Here is a 12,233-nt window from a genome sequence, read left to right on the forward strand (position 1 = left end):
ATTGAAAATGTAGCAGAGAGGGTTTGGTGGATCATGGCACAGTCAGGCTGGTAAAGCACATCATCACATCAGGGTTAACTCATCCCCACAACATGACACAACACGACACAACACAACACAGCCCAGCCAGTGAATGTTCCAAAGAATATGTAGACTTCACAACCAAAACATGATTCAGATGACTGCTTGAACTGCAATGACTTGCTTTTGATTACTCCCAATATCTCTTATTCTCACGGCCATAGTCTTCTTAACTCTTGCCAGTAACGAGTGAGTATTGTTTTGCGCGGCATGTAGCATTATTCCAGCAACGTCAACGGTAAGGGACATCCGTAATGGACTACCAAAATGATGACTGCGTACCAGAGGACAATGGCGATATACTGAGAGGAAGCACAAGTGTTTGTTTATCCTACAATGGGTTTCTTAACAAACACTTGTAACATACTGTGGTAAGTATCTAAAAGAAAATGAAAGAGCACTACGGTGAAGTGGTGTCCCTAAGTATGATAATACTTATGATCTGACGATACAGAATGGTGTTCAGTGACTTGAATGATGGGATCTGCTTCGTCTGAGATGATGTTCTAACGCAGTCTTGAGATCTCCTCGCCGTAAATAGTAGGTATGGGAGTCGTCTCTGTCCTTGCTCTCTCCACCAGTCTTGCTTTGAAGGCGTCGACTTGAAACTCGAAGGGAAGTGGGTCGTGGGAGTGTCCAAAAATCTCTATGGCATAGAGTATCTCGCCCTCAGATGTGAGCCTGGCAGTACATTCTCTCACAACGCAAGACCAGTACCTTTTCCCCTGGCGACTACTTCTGCACCGAAACTTGAAGCCGTCATAGTACAAATGTACACCACCTCTAACACTCTCGATGAATTTGATCTCAACTTGTGCATTTGCCATGATTGTGACACTTAGTGAGCGTTAGTGAGCGCAATGTCACTTATATATCTTATTTCTAACAGGATATTCTCAATGTCAATTAACAACACGTTTGATTACTTACTTTCAGTAGGATGTTTTCATTTGAAATCATCCATGACTCAATGTCAATTAAGAAAATGTTTGATCTCTAACTCACTACTTACTCCCAACAGGATATTTTCATTTGAAATCACCCATACCGAGACGCTCTAAAAAAAAAAGACGGGACGCTCTTTTACAGGTAACGGTAATCGGATTAGGTAATTAAGGTCCAGAGTAGGTGAAATGCAATCAACCATAAATGTGGCTCTCGCGGTATATGTCATTTTTAAAATGTGGCTTGCCCGGGGTGACACCCTCAACGAGGCAATTACATTTTCGCGGGTATTGACACTTTGAACATTGATGCATTGTTACATAGGTATTGTTTGTCATCTCATCTGGTACGCTGGTCTTTTCGGGCATGTTGATGAATTCAAATTATGGCTCACACGTCTTACATTGTTATTATTGTATGTATGTAGTTTATGTCCGGTTTCGTCTCTATTCGCCTTCAACCCATGTCGCATACAAAAACAATGTAGGCTTATTGCGATTAGAAAATGCACCCCCATACTGATACTGGTACTAATAGGCTCTAAACAGGGAAAACGACATCATTTAAAGAAAGTCTATATTAAATTATTTAACGATTGTGTTTAATCTTATTCAACTAAGATAATTCTGGTAGCGAAACAAACATATCAGATCAGTTGATCACGCTAAGTGCTTATTACTTGGAATAAACATGAAACTACCACTCATGCAGCAGTATCATTACTTATACTCTCTAATTTTGTTAAGTTAAGATAATTCTGGTAGTGAAATAAAAACAATTTCTGCCAGAAATTTCTGCAGAAAAAAAATTCTGCCAGAAATTTCTGCAGAAATGCATTTTCAGAGCCAATTTGTGAGCTTATTAACACGTGAACACCCTGGCAAATGAACTTTTCGTGTTCATCCCGTCGAGATCTTTCCAATGATATAAAATATGTCTTTGTAGCTTGCTCCCTTCTGTGTGTCAAGTTAGGACTCGCTGGCCATTCCTAAGTTGTCCCGCCCGGCCTTCTACGCTTCACTCCACAATCCACGGCTAACAGTGAAATGAGTGGAACTGTTTGTTATTTCATTTTTTCACAATATAAGCATATATCCGTTGCAAGAATACATATAAACTCAAATAATACATAACTTAAATGTCACATGCAACCGAAAAAAAACAAACATGATCAAAACACAACTATCACTTATTCGGGACAGCTAAATGCATTGCTGATTGTGAAAAAACAAATAAACAAAGTTAAAAGCGAACAATCACAAATCAACAGTGCACTATTTTGTACTTGACTTTACTTCCCTCGAAAGCACCCAGGAGACCGAACCCAGTCAAAGCGTATGGATGTGTTCTCTAGCGTTACGAAGACATTTTACTGGCTGGTTCATTTGTCGATACGCTACTTGTGTGTACAGAGATGATCAGTTTCATTGGCCTTATGGGATTATGGTGAGTAATAAGAAAGTAAGATGATAGCAACTTCTTTTATTGAATATGATGCAGCTTTTCGGTATACATTCATATACCGTTATCAATCAAGAGTGACAACGGTTTAAGAATCCATACGAAACGTCTAATCATATATATTAAAAGAAGTTGTTCTCCATAAAGAATGTATATAGAGATGTTGGTCTTTGCAAATACATGCCCTCTGCAACTGCGTTCCATCCAAACAACAAATACTGAGATGGTGAACTGCTGCGTGGCTGGAAACTGTCGTTCGTCCATGTACAAATCAGGACTTGAAACTGACATCTGAGTTTGTTCCGCTTCCAGTCGTCCACGAAAACTGGATGCCGTTCTTTATAGTCGACAGACATAATGACATGTCATGTGTATAAGTATCACTTCTGCCTATCTGTGCAATTACATACTGTGACAGCGGCAGAACTCCGGTACGCGAGCCATAAGTCAATGTATTTTGTTTATGGTGCATAGCCTGATAGGTGCTAAGTTCATGTGGTCAGTGATTGACTTTGTGTATTGCATACTGCCATTAACAGACAGGCAGGCAGACACGGTTCACACCCAGACTGTTTAATGATTTATCGAATACACATCCGAATTGTCGAAAAGCAGTGGAGAGTGACAATGCTCAACGCTGCTCTAATAACACCCGGAGCGTTGACTGACCATGGGGACACGAACCTGCGAATAGCAGAATGACTGCGCTAGTCTTCTCTTCTCTAATTAACGAGGGAGAAGATATGAGTATTATTGGTTTTGAAATGAGAAAAGAGTTCACTAGATTTGTCGCATTTCCTTGTCAATGATACAGATAGTACACAATTGCTGTGCGTTGAAATGGGAGAAGTTAAACCAGAATGTATTTGTATGTGTTGTTGTTGAAATGGAAAAAGGTTAAACCAGAATGTATTTGTATGTGTTGGTTGTTGAAATGGCAGAAGTTAAACCAGTATGTATTTGCATGTGTTGTTGTTGAAATGGGAGAAGTTAAACCAGAATGTATTTGTATGTGTTGTTGTTGAAATGGGAGAAGTTAACCAGAATGTATTTGTATGTGTTGTTGAAATGGAAAAAGGTTAAACCAGAATGTATTTGTATGTGTTGTTGTTGAAATGGGAGAAGTTAAACCAGAATGTATTTGTATGTGTTGTTGTTGAAATGGTAGAACTTAAAACCAGAATGAATTTGTATGTGTTGTTGATGAAATGAAAAAAAATACATTTTTATCCGATTTGTCGCATTTTTTTCTCACAGACACGTGTAACTATACAAGCTAAGTTAGTAACATAAACCATATCAATACGACAAATATGCAGGTTCATGTGACCTTCACAGAGAACGTCCACGGTCACATAAATTTACATCATGGAGGCTGCAAGTACAAGAAGAACAAGGACAAGAATGAATTCACATACTGGCGCTGTGTGGTCAAAACTAGCAAGCCTACCCTTCAGAGTACAGATGGCGTCAGATCCAGTTTCGGTCCCAGTAAGTGGAAGGAGCTGTGGAACCAATTCCTGAAAGATGGCCGTCGCACGAACAGTAATCTAGAAGGTTGACATCATCGTGTGAACAATGCGAGCAATGTAGGAAAACGGGGGGGGGGGGGGGGGGGGAGAAAAAGGGAAAAATAGAAATGATTTTTGCTAGGTAAAAGGAAACAAAGAAATGTTTTCATACTTTATTACGTGTGTATCTCATACAACACAATAAAAAAATTGATAACAGATGATAGACAATTTAGCACACTTGAATGATGCTCTTGTCAACACATTTTTCTGTGTCACACACTGTCAGGTCACTTACTTTACTATTTCTAAAAAGTCTGCAATTTGGCAAGTCTTGGATAGACATGTCACTGACGACCCGGCCTCTGGCACAGGGTCTTCAGTCTTGTGTCGGAAGCAACTGCTTCGGCATTGGTTCTGACCAATGCTGATTTGTTATAGCAGAGTGTCCACAAGGGCCTGGTCTTTTTGAAACCATTGGATGGTCTTCCACACGGAAGGGTGCTGGTGGCCCACAAGGTTCGAGAACATGCATTGTTGGTCCTTGGATCTCCATTGAGGGTGGCAAGGCGGACATTCCATGTAGCAGGAGGATAATGTGGATGGAGGTAAATTAATTTGAGCAAATCCTTTCAACAGAAGTCTTTCAAGTCGGATTACATTTTTAATTGTTGTCATAAGGCAAGTAGTAGCAAGCAATCACGTGATCAAACATGGCAGCGTAATCAAAACATCGTCAGCTCCATTCCATTCAATGCTTAACAAGTTCAATTCAGGTCACTACTAGTGTGTGGTAATAAGAAATGAACTTCAAAGAATCAGGGTGTCGCATTTTCTGATCAAAACAGCTACCTGAGCTCGCATTAATTTCATGACGCATTTTAGACCTTTGCACTCGCATTAAATTCATGACGTATAAATTTCATGATTTACAGTATCTCAAACGCAGCTGAAGAATGTCATCTTGTTCTTGTGGTCACTGTCGTTAGGTGCCTGAGACGGCATCATCCCGCTAGTCCGCTCCCGCTAGACCGCGATTGATTATGTGTGCCGGTAGTCCGCGATGTGGCTGTTCCAGTCTCATTACTCCCTCCCTACTCTAATCTCATTACTCTGCAATGCTTTGATAGACGGTAAGTAGAGTGTGTTTTCTTAGGTAAGATCAGTCTCAGCAATGTTATAATAGATACCCTATCATGGAATTTACGGCGGGTGGTATGTTATTTTTATGATTTCCGGTAAAGATGAGTCAGAGACAGCTTCAGCTTTACCACAGTATGCAAATGTGAGGTCTGTGCTCTACCGTGAGAGGAGAAAGCGATTCCCAAGTATGCCGACCTCTAGAGAGGAAATTCTTTTGGAAGGAGAGTGGACACGCACGGTGAAGGAAGATCGCTACCTACTTGGTGAAGATGGTACAGGTGATGACAAGATTGTCGTCTTTGCTTCCAACGATGGGTTAGAGAAACTTCAGAAAGCCGACACCTATCACGTTGATGGTACCTTCGACACATCGCCCAAGCTGTTTTATCAGGTCATCAGTGTACATGCGTTTGTCCTGGGTGCCATGATGCCTCTTGTGTTCGGGTTGTTACCGAACAAAAGCAGTGCAACATACTATAGATTTTTCTCTTTGTTAAAAGAGAAGGCAAGTGGTCTGGGCTATCAACTCAAGCCTCTGTATATCATGCAAGACTTTGAACTTGGACTGATGAAAGCAGCTGGTGGTGTTTTTGATAATGTTCAGATTAAGGGTGTACCGAAGATGAGATTGAAACATCAATAAAAGCTTATGTAAAAGGAGTTAAGTGGTCATGTGAAAATGTGAAATAAATGGTGATATAATACAGACTAGTTTTTTTGTTTGTTTTTTTTTGTTCCTTTTAATTTAGTTTTCCTTATCCGAGGTGTTGTCTGCATTAATCAGTTGTAGCGGTAACAGAGGGAGTAAATTATTAGAACAGCACAGCAGCTTAGCGGGCTAGCGGTACTGAATTACGTCATTTACCCGTCGCGGACTAGCGGGTAGCGGCCTAGCGGGGTGGAGTCCCTGAGACATAATTCTGGTCAAAGTGGCTCATGAGTTCATGCTCCTCTTCGGGGACAATTTCATTCAGATGCTGCATGCTGCTCTTACGTCTGCATCTATCTTGCTGCAGAAGAGTCTGGATTCATGGTTCTCATGGTAGAGGATTCTCGTGAATGAGGACAAGGTTCTGGACCTTTCTCCAAGGACTTTGTGTCAAGTGGCAGAAGCAGCCGAGTGTCTGAATGCAGTGACCAAACACTGTTGTAGTTGGTCAGGTCACATAGCTGTCTGGGTGCGGTGGTATCGGATGCTGTGTGTTCCATGGCCGGCAGTCTCATCTGCATGTCTCTCTCAGCCTCGGACACTGCAGTGGCAACAATCTGTGCTGGCTTTCTCATCTGGGTATAGGCGATGTCAGTTTGTTCTGGGGGATGCTTGTGTCCTTTCTTCAGATCTAGGTAGTCTGAGCCTAAAGTGTTCGACAACAGCGCATAACAACTCCAACTTGATTTTCAGAGCACCTACACCATACTATTCATACTATTCTTTACTATTTTATACATTCCAAATGAGAAGCCAAGGAAACTCTACCATACCTTCTTGACACTCTTGTTACTCTCTATGACCTCCATTTTCACAATAACACTAAATGCATTTCTTTACTATTCTTTACTATTTTATACATCCCCGATTGGAAACTAATGAGAAGCCAAGAAAACTCATTAGCCACTCACCAATTACTTAAAACTTAACTATTCCCTTGTTAGTAGTAACCGCAATGAGAAGCCAATGTGAAGCCAAGTTAACTCATTAACTTCTCACCAATTACTCAAAAGTCTTAGGATGTCTTGATTAACAGGTACATGTACATGTTGATACACGAAACAGGTTCCCTTGTACAATGCCGAACATCAAAGACCAGAATTGCATGCTAGACAATCATGGCAATACCACTTCTAATAGTCGTTGGACAAACTTTTGATGAGTTTATTGTGCAAAATATACCCACAATTTCATACAAATATACTGGGCAAAATAAGTTAGGAATATTAGACTTTTACGGTTGATATTGTATCAGTGTGTCAATAAAGAAAAAGATCATTATTTAAAAAATCAAAATTTGCATAGATCCCTAACTATTTTTGTCTAGTATATGTTGCAGACACCAATTCCCCCATTTGTTTCTTTTTTCCCCCTTTTCTTTTTTTTCTTACTTTTTTCCGCTTTCTTTTTCATTCAGCATCCAGCAGTGTGCACTGCATATTGTAACAAAGTGGCCACAAGAAAGAATAAAAAGAACTTGACAGAAGGCTTCAGCGTCTCAAGGTCCAGCATTAGAGTCAAGAGATCAGCTATGCTGATCAGACTGGTTACCTCGCTCAAAGTGACCCCAATAAAAATGCACGGTGTAACGCGTTTTGTTTTCTTTAATTCAAGAAGAGTCAAACGCAATAGTGTTAACGCCTGATTACCTCCAGACGTGATGCCCGAAACATCGAATTCGATACCACATCGCAAGAAACATCCCTTGGTCTCCAACATCGACCGCAGCGATTTAACCTCGCACGCATCACTTACTGTGTTTTTACGAGTCGCCTTCCTGGTTCAAGCCTCGCAAGCCCTAATCACTGCGCATGCGCTAGAGACCCAGCGCAACACAACGGTTGAAACCACTTTTGAAAGGTATCAAAATCTGCAAAGTTGTGTTCCATGTGACCTTTAGTAAACGTAATGATTCAAACACCTGTATTCAGATGAAATATGGTACGAGGAATTTTCAGATGGTTGTTTTTCTGACCAGGCTAGATTTGAGAAAAGAAATACAATCCCAAGAAGTAAGATTAAGAATTTCACAATTTCAGAATTGTTTTTAAGGTCAACATTCAGACCAAATACAAGAAACTGAAAGAACTTCAGGGTTCTGGAGATCTGTTTGATCGACTTTTATACCTTGCCTCTTCTAGTCAAACTGACCTCGCCGAAGTATTCAGGTTCCCTCTTACACTTTCACTAGATCAAGTGGATGGTTCAATGAACAAGAATGGCAAGTCCAAACTGATGTGATGTTTGGAAGAAAGGGTAAGAGATTCCTAGTTCCCAGATAACACTGATATGTATGTCATTGATGGAACGTTGCTCGTCCAGTCTTTTATAAACCTTCCTTAAAGATATGAAGACATTGCAAAGATCATCCTACAGACCATCCGCAAACATGGAAAGCGAGAAGCATATGCGCCTAACACTTATTGTCCATCAATAAAGGACACTGAGCGAAGAAAGCGTGAGGCTTCTGCAGAAGGCACAAAAGTCAGTGGCCAGGTCAAAACAGGCCTTTCAACTTCACAAGTGCATTGAAATCTGCGTGTTTCAAGTCATCCTTCTTGAGATTATGGCTGATGAATGGAGAAGTGGCATAATTTATATAGACACATCGTAGGTGCCTCAACACTCTGCTTTTCTCTTAAGGATGCACGTTATGTGTTTACTGCTAACCAGGGAACTGTTGCGAGGACTGTTGTTCCACATCTTCGATGATCTCTATGGGAATCCTGTAAATGTGATGTTTATGTAAACCAGCTTGATAGTAATGTATTGCATGAAATCGATAAGCTAATTGACTCTATCGATTCTGGTAACGTATCAGATTGTATAAATGGAATTACGAATGTCATGTCACAAGCACTTGTTGAGGCAGCCAAGAATACATTTGGGTGTAAAACTACCCAAAAAGGAGGCAAATCAAATCATAAACCATGGTTTGATAAAACATGTAAACTGGCCCGCAAGAATTACCATAAGCGCAAAAGATTATATGGGTTACATAAAGTCAATGTTGAAAGAGAGCTATTCATTTCGGCCAGTAAATTCTACAGAAAAAAACTATAAGAAAGTCTTACAAATTACTCAAAAACAAATGTACACAGCGGTTGCGTGAGACAAAAGGCAGTGACCCTAAAAGGTTTTGGGGTATCCTGAAATCATTTGGTAAAAGCGCAGATCAGCCATGTGAAATTAAAATCGACACATTATGTAACCATTTTAAAATCCTGAATACCGATGTCCATAACGATAATATAGAAATGAGTGATGCGTTTTCAGTTGAGATAGCTGTGTTAGACAGTCGGATCACTGAAGCTGAGATTACGGCATGTATTAAAGATTAAAGAAATAACAAAGCCTGTGGTTTAGATAATGTACGTAATGAATATATCAAAGCCCCTGCTGATGTAATGCTACCAGCCTATGTTAAATTGTTTAACCTGGTGCTAGATCATGGAGTTTTTCCCCAAGCTTGGTCAGACGGTTACATAAAGCCCATTTATAAAAGCAAAGGGTAGCGAAGCCGACCCCAATAACTACAGTGGGATATCCATTGTTAGTTGCTTAGGCAAGTTGTTCACGGCAATCCTATCCAAGCGCCTACAAAAGTTTTCAGACAATGCGAATCTGATAGTGAATCACAAGCTGGCTTTCGGAAATCTCATTCCACAATAGATAATATATACATTCTTAAAGCTCTGGTAGAGATATATCAAAATATGAGGAAGAAACTGTTTTGTGTTTTCATCGACTTTCGTAAAGCATTTGATACTGTCTGGCGCTATGGTCTCTGGCTAAAAATAATTAGAAATAATATTGATGGAAAATGTTTTCGAGTTATCCGCAACATGTATCAAAACATAAAATCCTGTATTGTATTTGAGGGAATCGAATCCCCTTTCTTTTCCTGTGATGTTGGTGTGAGACAGGGTGAAAATGTATCGCCATTTCTGTTTGCTCTATATTTGAATGACCTAGAATCTTTCTTTGCTGAACACAACTTTACTAGTTTGAAGTCAACTCGGATTATGTTTGAAGATCATATCGGTTCGTACATTAAGTTGTTTTCCTGTTGCACGCAGATGATACTGTAATACTTGCAGAATCAAGTGATGATCTTCAGCATGCATTAAATATTTTCTCAGAATACTACAAAACATGGAAACTGAATGTTAATATATCAAAAACTAAGGCTGTAATATTTTCCAAAGGAAGTTGTAAAAAATGTCCACTCTTCAAACTTGATGATGAAAATATTGAGGTTGTAAAAGAATACATTTATCTTGGTATTTTGTTTAACAATAAGGGACGTTTTTGTAAAGGTATTAAACGACTTCATGCCCAAGTTTCCAGAGCCATGTATGCAGTATCGCGAAAAATAAGAATGTTAGATATGCCACTAGACTGCCAGTTAAAACTGTTTGACCAAATTGTACAACCCATATTACTGTATGCCTCAGAAGTATGGGGATACGAAAATGCACAGATCATAGAACGTCTCCATCTAAAGTTTTGTAAATACATTCTTAAGGTTAAAATGACAACTCCTGATTACATGGTACACAGCGAGCTGGGCCGATACCCGCTAGATATCTCTATAAAATGCGAATGCTTTCTCATTGGTGTAAAATACTATTACTCCCACATCCCACTGTCATCCAAAATATACTCTCACATGTATACCCTGAAGTCAGCCTGTCCTAATTATACGTTTAGCTTACTTTCGGCAATAGAAAATATCTTACGGGATACTGGCTTTTAAAATTGTATGGATGTCAAAGTCTATTGTTTCTCCAAATGTTGTAAAAACTAATGTTAAACGGGTTCTCATTGATCAGTTTTATCAGTCATGGGATGCAATAGCAAATGCTTCCCCAAAAGGCAAATATTACATTCTTTATAAAGAAGTACCTAATCTAAATCCCAATCTTCTGGAACTGCCTCCAGATCTTAGAATGTGGTATACACGCGTCAGGACAGCTAACCACAGATTACCTATAGAAACTGGAAGATGGACTAGTATCACTGTTTCTGATAGGAAATGCACACTATGTAATGATGCAGTGGGCGATGAATACCACTTCCTTCTAATATGCTCATGTCTTGCAAGACATGAGCTTGTCTCGTCTTGTCTTGTCTCGCTAAGAAATAAATATCTGCCTAGGTACTTTTGTAAGAATCCTTCATTAGATAAATTCATCTCAATAATGAAATCATATTATAAACCACTCACTTTGAAATTACCTTAATATATTAAGCTTATGTCTGTGCAAATGATACTACCATAGTGCAAAATTGTAATTTTCTTTTTATTGTTGACTTGCACAAACCATACTGTACATATTGTAAATCATTATGTTCTCGGTATGTTCTCTATGTCACGTCATGTGATTTATGAGAATAAACTTCTTCTTCTTCTTCTTCTTCTTCTTCTTCTTCTTCTTCTTCTTCTTCTTCTTCTTCTTCTTCTTCTTCTTCTTCTTCTTCTTCTTCTTCTTCCCGTACCCTAGCTACACTACAAATGTCATCTTGCGTGTCTTACATGATTCAAGGTCAATACCGAGTGTAACTTCCTGTGGCTTTATGACAGCCAACCCTCTCCTCATATCCACTGTCAGATAATATTACCGGAAAGTAGCTAACATCCCATCAAAGTAGAAAAGTCAAATAAATCGATATATAGTATATAATATAAAGTACCATTATCTAATTAATATCAACAAAATCATCTGTGATCTTGACAGTCATGGCAATCATATTTTCCACATTGGTGATGTTACGTTGTGTGCAATCGTCCAATATTCCAAGTAAGTTGTTACCAAACTTATATTTTCTTATTATTATTTTAATCAGAGTATGTTACATGTCCCAAATCTCCATTATATGCTTTCAAGCATATAAAAGAAACTATTTAAAAAATGGGTGGTCCTTTATCTATGATTATGTTATAAATGCAAACTGCTAATGGTCTACGTTGCATCGATCACAGTTACGCTCAGAAACGATCACCCGCAGTCGGGTAGCCTAGTGATTAACACGTTCGCTCGTTACGCAAAAGGTACGGATTCGATTCCCAAGAAGGATTCAATGTGTGATTTCTGATGTTCCCCGCAGTGATATTATTGGAATATCGCTGAAGGCGGCCCAAAACTAATTTCACTCACTTGAAACCACACTGGCATAGGACAGACCTCACGATCAAACCGAGTGTTGCATTGTTTCACTGAGCCGCGGTAAGCTCAGAGTGATAGCTTATTTACAACAATGTCCTGCACTAGGGCTTAGTGATATCATCCAAACACGAGATAACATATGATAACAGCTCTCATGTATGCCCGGTTATCTTCCGACAGAGATATGAAGGCTTTCGGGAAGTTTCCATTGAT

Source organism: Haliotis asinina, chromosome 14 (assembly GCF_037392515.1).
Source record: "Haliotis asinina isolate JCU_RB_2024 chromosome 14, JCU_Hal_asi_v2, whole genome shotgun sequence".
Lineage (NCBI taxonomy): Eukaryota > Metazoa > Mollusca > Gastropoda > Lepetellida > Haliotidae > Haliotis > Haliotis asinina.